We start from the raw sequence: 12747 nt of genomic DNA, 5'->3' as shown, positions 1-12747 counted from the left end.
TATCAATTAATTTTATGCAAAGTCTCATACAAGTTAAACAAAAATTCAACAAGGTTCATCATACTTCACACAATGCAAATAAATTATCTAGCTCACAAGGTGGTGTTTCACTCTTCACTCGTCAATGTTTCAGGCTAGGTATTTTCTCTCAATACATGCAAATTGGTCTACCCTACCATATGCTTACCCATACTCTCAATCTCATTTGCCTTAATACAAGGATTTACCTATCAAAAGGACTTGGTTGGTCACAAATAGGGATATGTAAGGTTCAATTTGATCAAGGAGGGTCAAAAGCTCAAGTGGATTTTCAAGATAAGGGAACCCTTTTGAGTGAGTGAATACAACAATTAGAATGAAATGCATCAAATGAGGTAGCCTAAGAGGTTCAAGCATTTTTTTCACCTTGTTTTTCATCATTTTTCATTATGTGAAGATCTCTTCAATCTCTTGGACCTTGCTTCATTTTATTTTCTTTTCTTTTTCATTCTTTCTTTTATGATTTCTTGGACTTTGGCAACCACTTTTTTTTTTACGTGTATTAGTAACATGTATGATGTCCACCACCCCAAACTTGAGAGTTGCTTGCCCTCAAGCAACTACCATCAAAATCAACACCCCAAACTTAGTGTTTGCATTCACTCTTGATGTTACTCAAAAGAAATACGTTCTTGATGGAAGAAAAAATGTTTGGCAGACTAAGTTTGACAAAAGAAAGGGATGTAATGCATTGAGGTGCAAAGGTGGACAATGGTGAGTGGGGTGTGTGTGTGTAAAGGAAGTCTCAATCATCTAGATAAAAAATTGCATAATGCATATTCAACTAAGAAATAGGGCAAGTTCTAGAAGATAGATGCAAAATTACATGAAACATAAACATAGAAAGGAAATTAAGGGCTCAATTTTCTACCATGGTAAAAATGGTGATAACTACTTAACATCATGTGAGGATAATTCACCTTGCAAGAAAAGATATTCAGCATGGCATGGAGAGAAAATTATTTACAAAAGTAGAGTATGTTCATGACTTGAATGAAAATTGCAGTAAAGGTCTAGAATTAGAATTACAAAATTGGATTTAATGAAAAAGAAAAAGAACAAAGATATATTTTTATATTTTGATGTATAATTGTGCAGGAAAAATGAGGTTAAGAGTATATGAAATAGAGGCAAAGAACTTCACCCCCCTTTCATGAATGATAGTGCCTCAACTCAAGGGCAAGAAAACCATGATGCTCCTCTTGATGGAACTGAGGGCATTCTCTGCACAAAGAGACAATAAATTCAGCACCAGCAGAACATAATAACTCAAACTCAGATAATATATATATAGCATAAAAGAGTTAAGTTGTTGTTCAGAGTAGAAGCAATAAAGGAAAATTAAAGGCAGGGAAAATAAATGAAAAAGTGTCTTAATTATAGGGAAATTAGCAGAAAAAATATGTACAATGAAAAAGAAGGTTAAATAAATAAGAGAAATAGAAATTTTAAGCTAAATTGCATCCTCATCAGAGCTGGAGGAGAGATCATCATTAGCTGCATCAGTGTCGGTGTCCTCATCATCTTGCTCCTCTGTTGCTGCTGGATCTGGTACTTGCTCCCCCTCTGAGCTACTATCTTCCTCTTCCTCCTCCTTTTCTGCTGTAGGTGTGAAAGGGGGAAGATCATTCTAAGCAGCTGCTCGAAGATAAGGGGCTGAGAAGGTGGGGGCATAGTAGATCTGTTCAACAGTCATCCCCACCTTCTTCCCTATGTTGAACAACATAGTCTCTGTGAGGGTCATAGCATCTTGTCGCAAAGCCATTTCCTTCAGCTGGTCCTTCATGTTGGAAGGGAAGCCTTTCTTTCCTGCAGCTTGGGGAGGCATCTTTGGGCTGAGCTCTTCTTAGCTTTAAACAACTCCTTCACTATAGCTGTGGTGATGCAGGGAACTGCTCTGATTTTCTGCTGATATTCCCCAAAGTCAACTCCAGCATCCTGACAGAGCATAGTGATGATGGAGGGAAAATCCATAGAATCCTTCTTCCTAGCTAGGATCTCCATGATGGCATTGCTAATAACATCGCCAACATGGATGGGCATCCCTGTCATGATAGCATAAACTAGCTCTGCTCTCTTCACTGCCAAGGTAGATGAATGCATGACTGGCATGAAGGAGCTCAGGATGAAGATGCTCCAGACTTTGGCAGGTGGAAGGAGGTGCTTTGTAGTCAGATTCTTGGGCTAAAGCTTCATGTCAAATTCCCAATTCTCTCCAGCCTTGCATATTTCTTGAAGGATTGGCTTGTAGTCTTTCTCCTCCAAGTAGCTGAAAGTAGTGTAATCCAGCTGTCCAGGCCTCTTTTCAGAAAGAGGAATGTTGAGGATCCTCTGGATGTTGGCAGGGTTGAAGTCCCTTGCCTCTTACCATGGAGTACCTGTAGGGGAAATCATCTCCCTTAACCCTGAAGGCATTGGCATAGAAATCCTGGGGTGATATCCTTCCACCCATGCCCAGCACATGTAGTGAACAAATCTCATCCCCTTTTCTAAATTTTCTGCTTAAATTGAGGGTACCTCCCTTTTTGCAGGTCAAAATTCCTGTCTTGCACAATGTGTCGCCTGAGAATATTGGCTTTGAAGAAATTCTCGTGAGCCAGGGACCTAAATCTGGGATCATGTGCAGGCTGAGGCCTAGATGAAGAAGCAGCAGCTGTCTTGGCCCTTTTGGCCCTGGGTTCGTTCTTTCTAGGAGTGTTGGCCATTAATCTGCACATAGAAAAAGGAATAAATGAGTGATAGTGCAGAATTAACCATGTAGCAAGAATTGCACACCATTTGAAAATGAAAGAGAGAAAATGCAAGCAATTTACAGCATTGTTGCAGAAGAAAGTAGCTACTATGATAAATAAAAGTAGTTACTTTGGCAATAAAGCATGACAGAATGCAGAGGTAATGTGTGGGCATAATTTCACAGCAAATGTGCAGGAATAAGAGAAAATTGAGACAAACAGAGTAGTTTTGCATACAAAAGTAACTACTATGCTAGTAGATAGTAACTACTTTGACAGTGACAGAACAGACATTTAGGCACTTGCTGAGTGGTCACTATGAAATGGACTATGCCAGTTTTTGCAATATTGAAATGATAAAAGTGGCCACTATGATTTCAGTGAAGCTTAGCAACATGAAAATAGCATGTAGACACATAACACTTGCAAGTTCAAGCAACAAATTAGGTCCAGTGTAGAAGGAAATAGTTTTCAGCTCAAAGTGATCACTATGTGTTGGCAGGTAACTACTATGACAGCAAAAACAATTTCAAAATGAAATCCATAATTCATGTGTTTAAAATGCAGAAAAGCACATGTCATATATTGAATCATGGTCTGAAAAAGAGGTTCATTTGATAGTAGTTGAATGTAAAATTTAAACACAGAGTGCATTTGGATCCAACAAACTAATTACCAACTTCTGAATCAATCAGTGACATGTAATGTATAGAGAACAGCTATGCATAGGATGAATTCAACTAGATTAGCTAAGGTAAAAAGCATGTGCAACAATATGGGTCTAATTTCAAATCAAATTTCTAGAATTCAGAGCAAGGAGTGAGTGAAAATGTAATTACATGGTAGTGCAACTGAATCAGATCAGCAATGAGTGTATGAAATGTGCAGAACACAATATATTCACAGAGAGTGGTTACTATGAATGTTCATAGTGACTACTCCAGAGCAAAAACACTTCAAATTCACAAGGAAAAATGCAAATTGATTTCTAATCATGAGAATTGGAATTTCAATGCATAGAAATCACATTCCAGACTAAAACGAACATAGGGGAAGCAGAATTTCAGCATTATATACATAGTAATCACTACGAATTATGAAAGTAGCTACCCTAGGGTTCAAGCATGTCAATTTACACACACAGAGTCAAATTAATCACCCTACTAACTTAAAATCATGTAATTATCCCTGCAGAAACTAATTCTAACCAGTAATTTCAACTAAAATTAGTTCTAATAAAAAATCCCCAATTGAAAAATGAAGAACCCTAACGCAGAGAGTGAGGAAAAGGAAATTATCTGGATTGGAGTTCAAATCAAGTGCAAAAGTGCAGGGAATTGACGTTCAAATGCAAGGAATTGAATTCGAGGGAGTGAGTGCTCAGGAAATTTGAAGAAGAGTGAAAATTTCTCAGAAATGAAGAGTGAGAGTGAATGTGAAAGGGTCCCTATTTATATGAAAATGTTGGGCGTGGTTACTCTCAAGAATCATAGTAGACACGCGCAAGGGGTTTAGCAAAAATGGGGTGTGCATGGCTACTATGAACTTTCATAGTAATCACTCCAGAGATGCCTTTCTTAGCTATTTCAAAAGAGGTTGCTCGTGGTTACTATGAACTTTCACAGTAACTACGCGCATCAAATGTTCAAAAATGGTTTCTATAGTGGTTACTATAAAAGTTCAAAGTGACCACTACAGAGACGTCCTTCATGTGTATTTTCCCAGAGTGCTGCGCATGGATGAACTTTTATAGTAGTTATGCGCAGACCAATGAATTTAAAAGCCTTCAAAGTGATCGCTATGGAAATTGAAAGTGAAAACTACAGAGAGCAAAGTCACATGCCTTGGTAGAAAGTGACCACTATCCATGAATATATGCATAAATTGAGTCCAAATAAAGCAATTTTTCCTCTACAAAAATTATGAACAAATCATCAATCAAATAATGAGTCAAGTGTTGAACAAAATGTTTGTGCAGCATGAACTAAACAACATGACTAGTAACACAGCTCAAATGAAAGAATGCTTATTGAAATCAAAAGAGAACTAGAAAGTGCTATAAAAACTGTGAGTTGCCTCTCACAAAGCGCTTCTTTAACATCACTAGCTTGACGTTTTATGGAGCTCTCATTCCAAAATAACTAAAGAATCAAGAACAGCTGGAGGTTGCTCTAGGAAAACTTCCTCAACATTAGCCTTAAGTGTAGGATTCCCATGGAAAAGCTTTAGGCGATGGCCATTCACTTTAAAAACTTTGTTTGTGGATTCACTTTTTACTTCCACTGCTCCATAGGGAGAAATGAAAGTCACAATGAAAGGTCTGATCCACCTAGATCTAAGTTTTCCAAACATGAGCTTCAAACGGGAATTGAACAGCAAAACCTTTTGACCTATGAAAAACTCTTTCCTTGCTATTTTTGCATCATTAAAAGCCTTTGTTTTCTTCTTATAAATTCTGGAGTTTTCATATGATTCAAGGCGAAGTTCTTCTAATTCTTGCAAGTGCAATTTTCTTTGTTCTCCAGCTTTGTCTATGTCCATATTGCAGGCTCGCACTTCATTTTTTTTTTTAAGGAAAAATATGGTGAAAGAGTGCTTGAATCTCACTTGCTGCATCATTTAATACACTCCACTCTTAGTTGTTGTACTCACTCACTCAAAGGAATTTCCTCCTTTTAAAAACTCACTTGAGCTTTTGACCCTCCTTGATCAAAATTGAACCTAACTTAATCCACTTATGACCAACAAAGTCCTCTTGATAGGTGGTTCATTGTATCTAAGCAAAGGAGATTGAGAATATGGGCAAGTATATGGTAGGGTGAGGCAAAATGCATGAATTGAGAGAAAACACTTAGCCTGAAACATTGATGAGTGAAGAGTGAAACATCATCCTATGAGCTAGATAATTTCTTTGCATTGTGTGGATTGCATGAAACCTTGCTGAATTTTTACTTCAGTTTAGTGGGACTTTGCTTGAAAATAATTGGTTTGGGCATGATTTCTTTGTTGAATGAATCCATGATTTTGAAAACATTGAAAGTGTCAATTAGAGTCTGATCTTGGAATAAAAATTTTGAAAGAAATATTTTGGATAAATCTAACCCTCTTGCAAGTAACTTTCTTGAATTTTGGTTTGCTTGAGGACAAATAAAAGTTTAAGTTTGGGGTTGTGATGAATCCACATTTCATTGGATTTTTACTTGTCATTTTGATGTTTCTTAATAGAAAAAGTAAACTTAGGAGGTGTAAATAACATAAAAACATCATTTTGGTCAAATATCATAGGTTTCTTAATTTTTGGTTAATTTACATTAATTTACATAAATATAGTTTGCAATTTTGATCATTTGAATAATTGTACAAGAATTTCTAGATTTTTTCCATAGATTTTTAGCATTTGAGAAAGTTTGAGACGAAAGTGATCACTTTGAATCCCATAGTGAACAATACATCAAGCTAAATCCAGAAGGGCAGACTAAAGTGATCACCATGAACCCATAGTAACAACTACAGAGACCCATTTTGAAGAAGTCTTGTGCGTGCTTACTTTGGATCCATAGTAGACACTCTGAAGCAGCCAAAGTTATCACTCTGATACCAAAGTGATAACTCCAGAGAGGCCCAACAGCACCAAATTTGCGCGTGGCTACTATGGGTTGAGAGTAACTACTATGGAGCAGTGTGCGTTATCACTATGATACCAAAGTGATAACTTCAGAGAGGCCCAAATCACAAGACTTGCGCGTGGCTACTACGGAGCGATAGTAACTACTATAGAGCGCTGTGCATTATCACTATGAAACCATAGTAGTTACTATGTGTGAAAAATTTTGCACTATAAATAGAATTTGAGAAATTTGGGTACGAAGCTTTTTCATAACTTTAGATTCTTTTTGCCACTTTGGGAGAATTTTGCAGAGCTTAGGATCCTTGGGTGACGACTAAGGCCAATCTTAGGATTTGATTTACAATTTCTCTTCATTTTCCTTTAATTCTTGCATTAATGATATTGATTTCCCTTTGTTTTGATCTTGAATTTGTAAGAGCCATCCTTATGAAGGGATAAACTTTCTTGTAATCCTTAGTGAGTTCATGGATTCTTGAATTCTTGGGTATGAATGTCAATATAATTCTCTTTTCTTCATGAATTTACATTTCTCAACTCTTTGAATTGAATGAATGGTTGAATGAGGGGGACATTGCTTAATTAACCCTAATTCATTTTAATGAAATTCTTAACTTGGTTTGCTTAATCCTAAGTTAATTTCTAAGGTTGTGTAATCTTAAGGAAAAGAGTTGGAGCCTATGTAAATTGTTTAATTCGTATGGGACTTTAAGGTTAATTCTTGCTTTTTGAGTTACCCTAATTCAAAGGAAGAGGAAAAGTATTGAATCTTGAGAGGGATAGGGATAGAATTACATGAACAAACTAAGGATTGCACATTTCATTGACTCGACTCATTAATTTCATTACTTGCCTTTACATTAAAATTGGAATCACCCAAAACTCCCTTGTTTTAATTGCTTTTATAGTGAATATTTACAACATGTTCAATGTATGTTACAAACCAAAGTCATTGGAGACAACCTAAGCTTGCATCCTAGACTACATAATTTTTTTTGCATATTTGATGAAGGTTGACGATAAATCTTTTTGCAAACGAGAAAATTATCGATCATCAGACAAATCAATTTAATAAGCATTATCATTGAACTTAGCCAGCATTTGAAGAGGTCCATCTCCCCTTGGCATCAATTTAGACTTTCTTTTGAGACGAAAATCTTTCCTTTCTGAAATGTACCTATACCCAATTGCCTAGTTCAAATGTTAGCTTTCTCCTTCCTTTGTTGGCATGTTTGGCATACCCTTCCATTTTCTTCTCTATTTTGGACTTAACTTTTTTATGCAACTTCTTGACATGCTCAGCCTTTTCTTGTCTAGATTTATCCTTCAATTAAAAACTAGTAGGCAAAGATAACAAATCCAAAGGTGTCAAAGGATTAAAACTATAAACAATCTCAAATGGAAAGTAATTACTAGTGCTATGAACAACCCTATTGTATGCAAATTCTGCATGAGATAAACACTCTTCTCATGACTTAATAATGTTTTTCTTTATTATAGTCCTAAGGAGAGTGAATAAAGTCCTATTAACAACTTTAGTTTGTCCATCTATTTGGGAATGACAAGTAGTAGAAAACAAAAGTTTAATGCCAATCTTACTCTATAATGTTCTCCAAAATTGACTTAATAATTTAGAATCTCTCTCACTTACAATGCTTCTCAGCAACCAATGAATCCTTATCAGCCACATGACATGTGTCATCTACTTTCTTGCAAGGTATGAAATGAGTCATCTTGAAAAATCTATCAACAACCAGAAAGATGGAGTCTTTCCCTCCCTTGGACTGAGGCAAATCTAGCACAAAATTTATAGAAATATCAATCCAAAGACAATCAAGAATAGGCAAAGGAGTATAAAAACCATGTGGCATGACTTTAGATTTAGCTTTCTTACATACTAGACACCTTTCAGATAACTTATGTACATCATGCTTCATATGTGGCCAATAAAAATGTTCATGCAAGATGTCTAGAGTCTTTTGAACTCCAAAGTGTCCCATTAAGCCCCCTTCATGTGCCTCTTTTACAAGCATGTCCCTAATTGAACTTTTACGCATACAAAGTTTTTTATCTTTGATTAACCATCATGCTTAAAATAACCATCATGAGCAGTGTGTGAACATGTATGATAAATATGAGAGAAGTTAGTTGTAACATCCTTCTCTCAAAATTCGTACAATATATGAATTATTCTTAATCATTTAAAATAATACATCTTTACTCATAATTCAATGAATTGATTATAGCAAATTACTGAAATTTTTTTTAAAGTTCTGTATGTAAATGAAAATTTTAAAACTTGAAATACTAATATAACAACAATAATAAATATTGGAAAGAGTAAATAAATATCACAAATACAACTTAGTAATCTTCATGGGAAACTTGAATATAAAGTACATATTTCATCCTTAAATTTTACAAACTATTTGTCAAAATGAATGGGACTTAAAACAACATATACAAAACCATAATATTTACAATACATAAACATATATACAAGTCCCAGAGCAGTTTTCCCCTAAACCAACTACTGAAGACTAATCCTACTCATCCACCCCATGCCAACTCTCTATTTCGGCCAAATCCTCTGAATCAAGATCATCATCTAAACCCATATAACGATCTCCTGAATTTGCTCTGACCTCTGTACCAATAACGTGCTCGAAGGTCCATCGAGTCAGTCTTCCAAGATGGTCGTGATCGTGATAGGTGAAAAGATAAGTGAGAGCTGCCGAAGTTCTAAGCGTACCTCTATACATATATACATATAAAGTCTGGTGTATTCTATTCCTAGGAAAATCTAATGGAATACTACAAGAGAAATTCATTTCTATCATAACAAAAATCCTAGGTTCATCTTCTACAAGTACAGCAAATTTAAAATAACATGCTCTTTCATATTCATTAAATACATAGTTTAACCTAAACTGTACGATCTATTTATTAGTCTAATTCTTCCCTAAGGCTCTATCATCCTGATTTCCTGAAAATTTTACTAAGGATGAGCGTATATTCTATCCTTTACAAACATTTAGCATACAATCAAAATTTTAATATAAATATAATACATTCAATTTCATAAATTCATATTACAAACATATTCACATCACACATAACATTCAACAATTTATTATCCATTTTCCTTTCTATTTGATTATGGCATAAAATGACTTGAATTCATGTATATATGAATTGTATGGTTGCTGAGTAAAAAGCTGATGCATGTTGTGTGAGTTTGGTGGGTTTTGGAATGATGTAGAACTACAGGGTATCACGTTGTAGCGAGAACAAGTCGTCTAGAGTGAGGCTCTCTGGAGCCCTCTCACTGTAGCGAGAAGTGGATAAGGTTAAACCAACAACCACCCTCGTTGGAGCGAAAAAAATTTTTGCTAGAGCGAGAAGATTCTCGCTGGAGCGAAGAATTCTCGTTGCAGCAAAAATGACAAACAGCAGAAGGGTTCCACTGTCTAGTATATCTCGCTGCAACGAGAGATGCTCGCTGTAGCGAGAATATCGCGAGCTGAGGTGTATTTAAAGGTATTTTAAGCTAAAAACTTCCATTTCTCACCAAATCACTATTCTTCCTCACTTTCTCTCTGTTCTCTCACCCTCTTCATTAAAAAAAAAACCCTCCCAAGGCCAAACTTCTTCCAGATCCAAGTGAGCACCCCTACCTAGTGTGGATCTAGGGGGATCTGAGGATTTAGAGCCTTATTTTCTCTTAGGAACTCACAAAAGCTGAGAAATCTCATTCCAAGTAAGGGGAGCTTACCCTAGTTGACTTCATCTATTCATTTGATACTATATATATATATATATATGTCGTTCTGGCTAAGAATAGGTTGATGTATGGCAAACCTTAGGGTAGAACCCAAAGTAAACATGGCTGAGCGGATTTACTGTTGTTGATGTATGTGATGAGTCTGATGTGTTTGTGATGGGTTTTCTGTTGTTTTGCATGTGTAGTATAAATTTATTATGTTTGAGATAGTCGTTGAAATGCGGTAGTATATTATGCTAAGGCTGGTTGATAAGTGTTATGAATGATATGTTTAAATGCTTACTATATGATGGTGTTAAAACTGTATGAAAAGTTGTAGGCAAATGTGCCGGGTTGTAGGTTCCTTCTAGATTTACTAAGGCTATGATGCCAGTTGGAGTTGAGTCGTTATTATTATGGTTGATAATCTTCTTGTTATTGTTGTTATCATTGTTGTTTGTATTAATGAGTTGATAATGGGTTGTATTGCTGAGTGAGGTGTTAAGAATTCAATAATAAGTTGTTCAAAAAAATTACGTTCGTAATATGATATATATACATATTTATATGATTGTGATTTCTATTTTGTAAGTTCACTCTTGCATATTGTCTATGTTGGTGTGTATGCATTTTGCAATGATCGTACTGTAGTACGTGAGCAAATGGGACAGGTACTATAGTTACTTCTCATACTGGAAGGTTTAGCTTAGGAATATTAGAGTCAACATTCTTTTGGGGGGAATTCGTAGGTTTAATTATTTTGTCAATCTAGGTTTAGATGATAGGCCTAGACACTTTAGCTATAGTTTTCTAGCAATATATATATATATATATATATATATATAAAATTCAAATCCTTGTATTTTGAGCTCCATGCAGAGTAACGATTGTAAATGTATACATATAATTTTTGTATTTTAGTGATATCAGAACATAGTCTAGGTAAACCCACCTCACTCAAGCGAGAATTTGAGATTGACATAGGTGCTCTTTAGAGGATTTTTGCTCAAGCGAAAAATCAACTCGCTCAAGCGAGATTTTGAAAATGAAAAAGGTGCTCTCTAAAGCATTTTTGCTCAAGCGAAATGCGCACCCAGTTTTAAATTATATGTTAGGGGTTTATTTTTCATATTTTTAAACTCAAAAACCTTCCCACTCTCAAAGCACTTTTCTCTCTACTTCATAAACTTAATTTGCCTTAGTGTGACAAGCTCACTCACCTCTCTCCACTTATGCCCTAACTCAAATCTGTTGTATAAGGTATGTTGTCCTTTCACTCTGTGATTTCCATTCTGCGTTCATGGTGAAAGTCCCTATGTTCTCTGTTGAAACTTGAATTTCTTTTTGTGTCATTTGGTATTATCTTAGGCATTATGATGATGGGCATGATGAATGTATGATCCATATAACAATGAAAGCTTAGTTTGAAATTCTAAAATTTGGCATTCTAAAATTTGTAAAATTGCTAGAACTCACAGGCTCTCAGTTACAATGCAGTAGTTGTTATGTATTTCTCCTTTTTGCATTCACACTATCATACATGTGCATTTAAACAACTTTGATTTTTTGCCTAGTCTGTTAGCTAACAAATTCAATTAGTTGAGTCTAGCCCTGCCTTATAATTATGAATTATGAAATGGTTTTTGGCTATTTGTAAGATTGGGTAAAAAGGCTTTAGCTGGGATTAATAAGCAACCAAGCTCTAAAGCTGCTGGCAAGAGACCTAGAATTGAGACTCCTAAGGTTAAATCCTCTTTAACACCCAACACAAACCTTTTTAGGGACCCAGAAAGGCAAAGAAGATATGAAATCATAAAGAACTGGTCTTTCATTCCTAAGAGAAAGGTTAACTTAATTCCAGGGGAGTTTTCAGAATTTATTGAAGAAGTTACCTACTGGAGATAGAACAGGTTAATTGGCCATTACCCAAATTTGATCCTGAAGTGGTGAGGGAATTCTATGCAAATGCTTGGCATTTTCAATTAGGTGTTATGGATAAAAGATTCAAGGTTCTGGGGCACTAGGTACCATATGACAGAGCTGCAATCAGTGACTTTCTCTTCATTTGGAAGAAGAGGAAATGTTCACATACAAGAGGTTGAGAAGATAGATTCAGGGCTTCAATGAATATAGGGTTGTTGAAATGTTATGCTTGTCTGGACGCTCATTTAAAACAAACCATGCAGGCAAAGCAATAAGGATATTAAGAGGGAACATGAAGTCCTTCACTCAAATTTGGATGACCTTCTTGTTGGCCAACATAGTACCGATCAAGCATAACTCATATTTGAACATGCGACGCTGCTACTTGCTGTACTGCATCCTGAGACGCTATTTTGTGGACATAGCCACCATCATTAGTTTGTCATAGATGAATCAGGCAACCAGATCCTTGGAATTTTCAGCCATCATCATTGCATTATGTGTTGCTCATGGTGTTGATGTAGCACCTTCTAAGAAGATCAAGCCGACCATTAAGAAAAATTTTATAGAAAAGAACTACATCAACCTTGACAAGCATCTACAAGATCCCAATGCACCACCCCCACCAGCACCCTAACCAGCAACTGTAGCAAATCAGGCACTAC

The sequence above is a fragment of the Abrus precatorius genome, unplaced genomic scaffold (assembly GCF_003935025.1).
Source record: "Abrus precatorius isolate BTA unplaced genomic scaffold, Abrus_2018 Scaffold8, whole genome shotgun sequence".
In the NCBI taxonomy this organism is placed as follows: Eukaryota; Viridiplantae; Streptophyta; class Magnoliopsida; order Fabales; family Fabaceae; genus Abrus; species Abrus precatorius.
The sequence above is the reverse complement of the archived record's forward strand: the minus strand, read 5'-3'. Positions refer to the sequence as shown.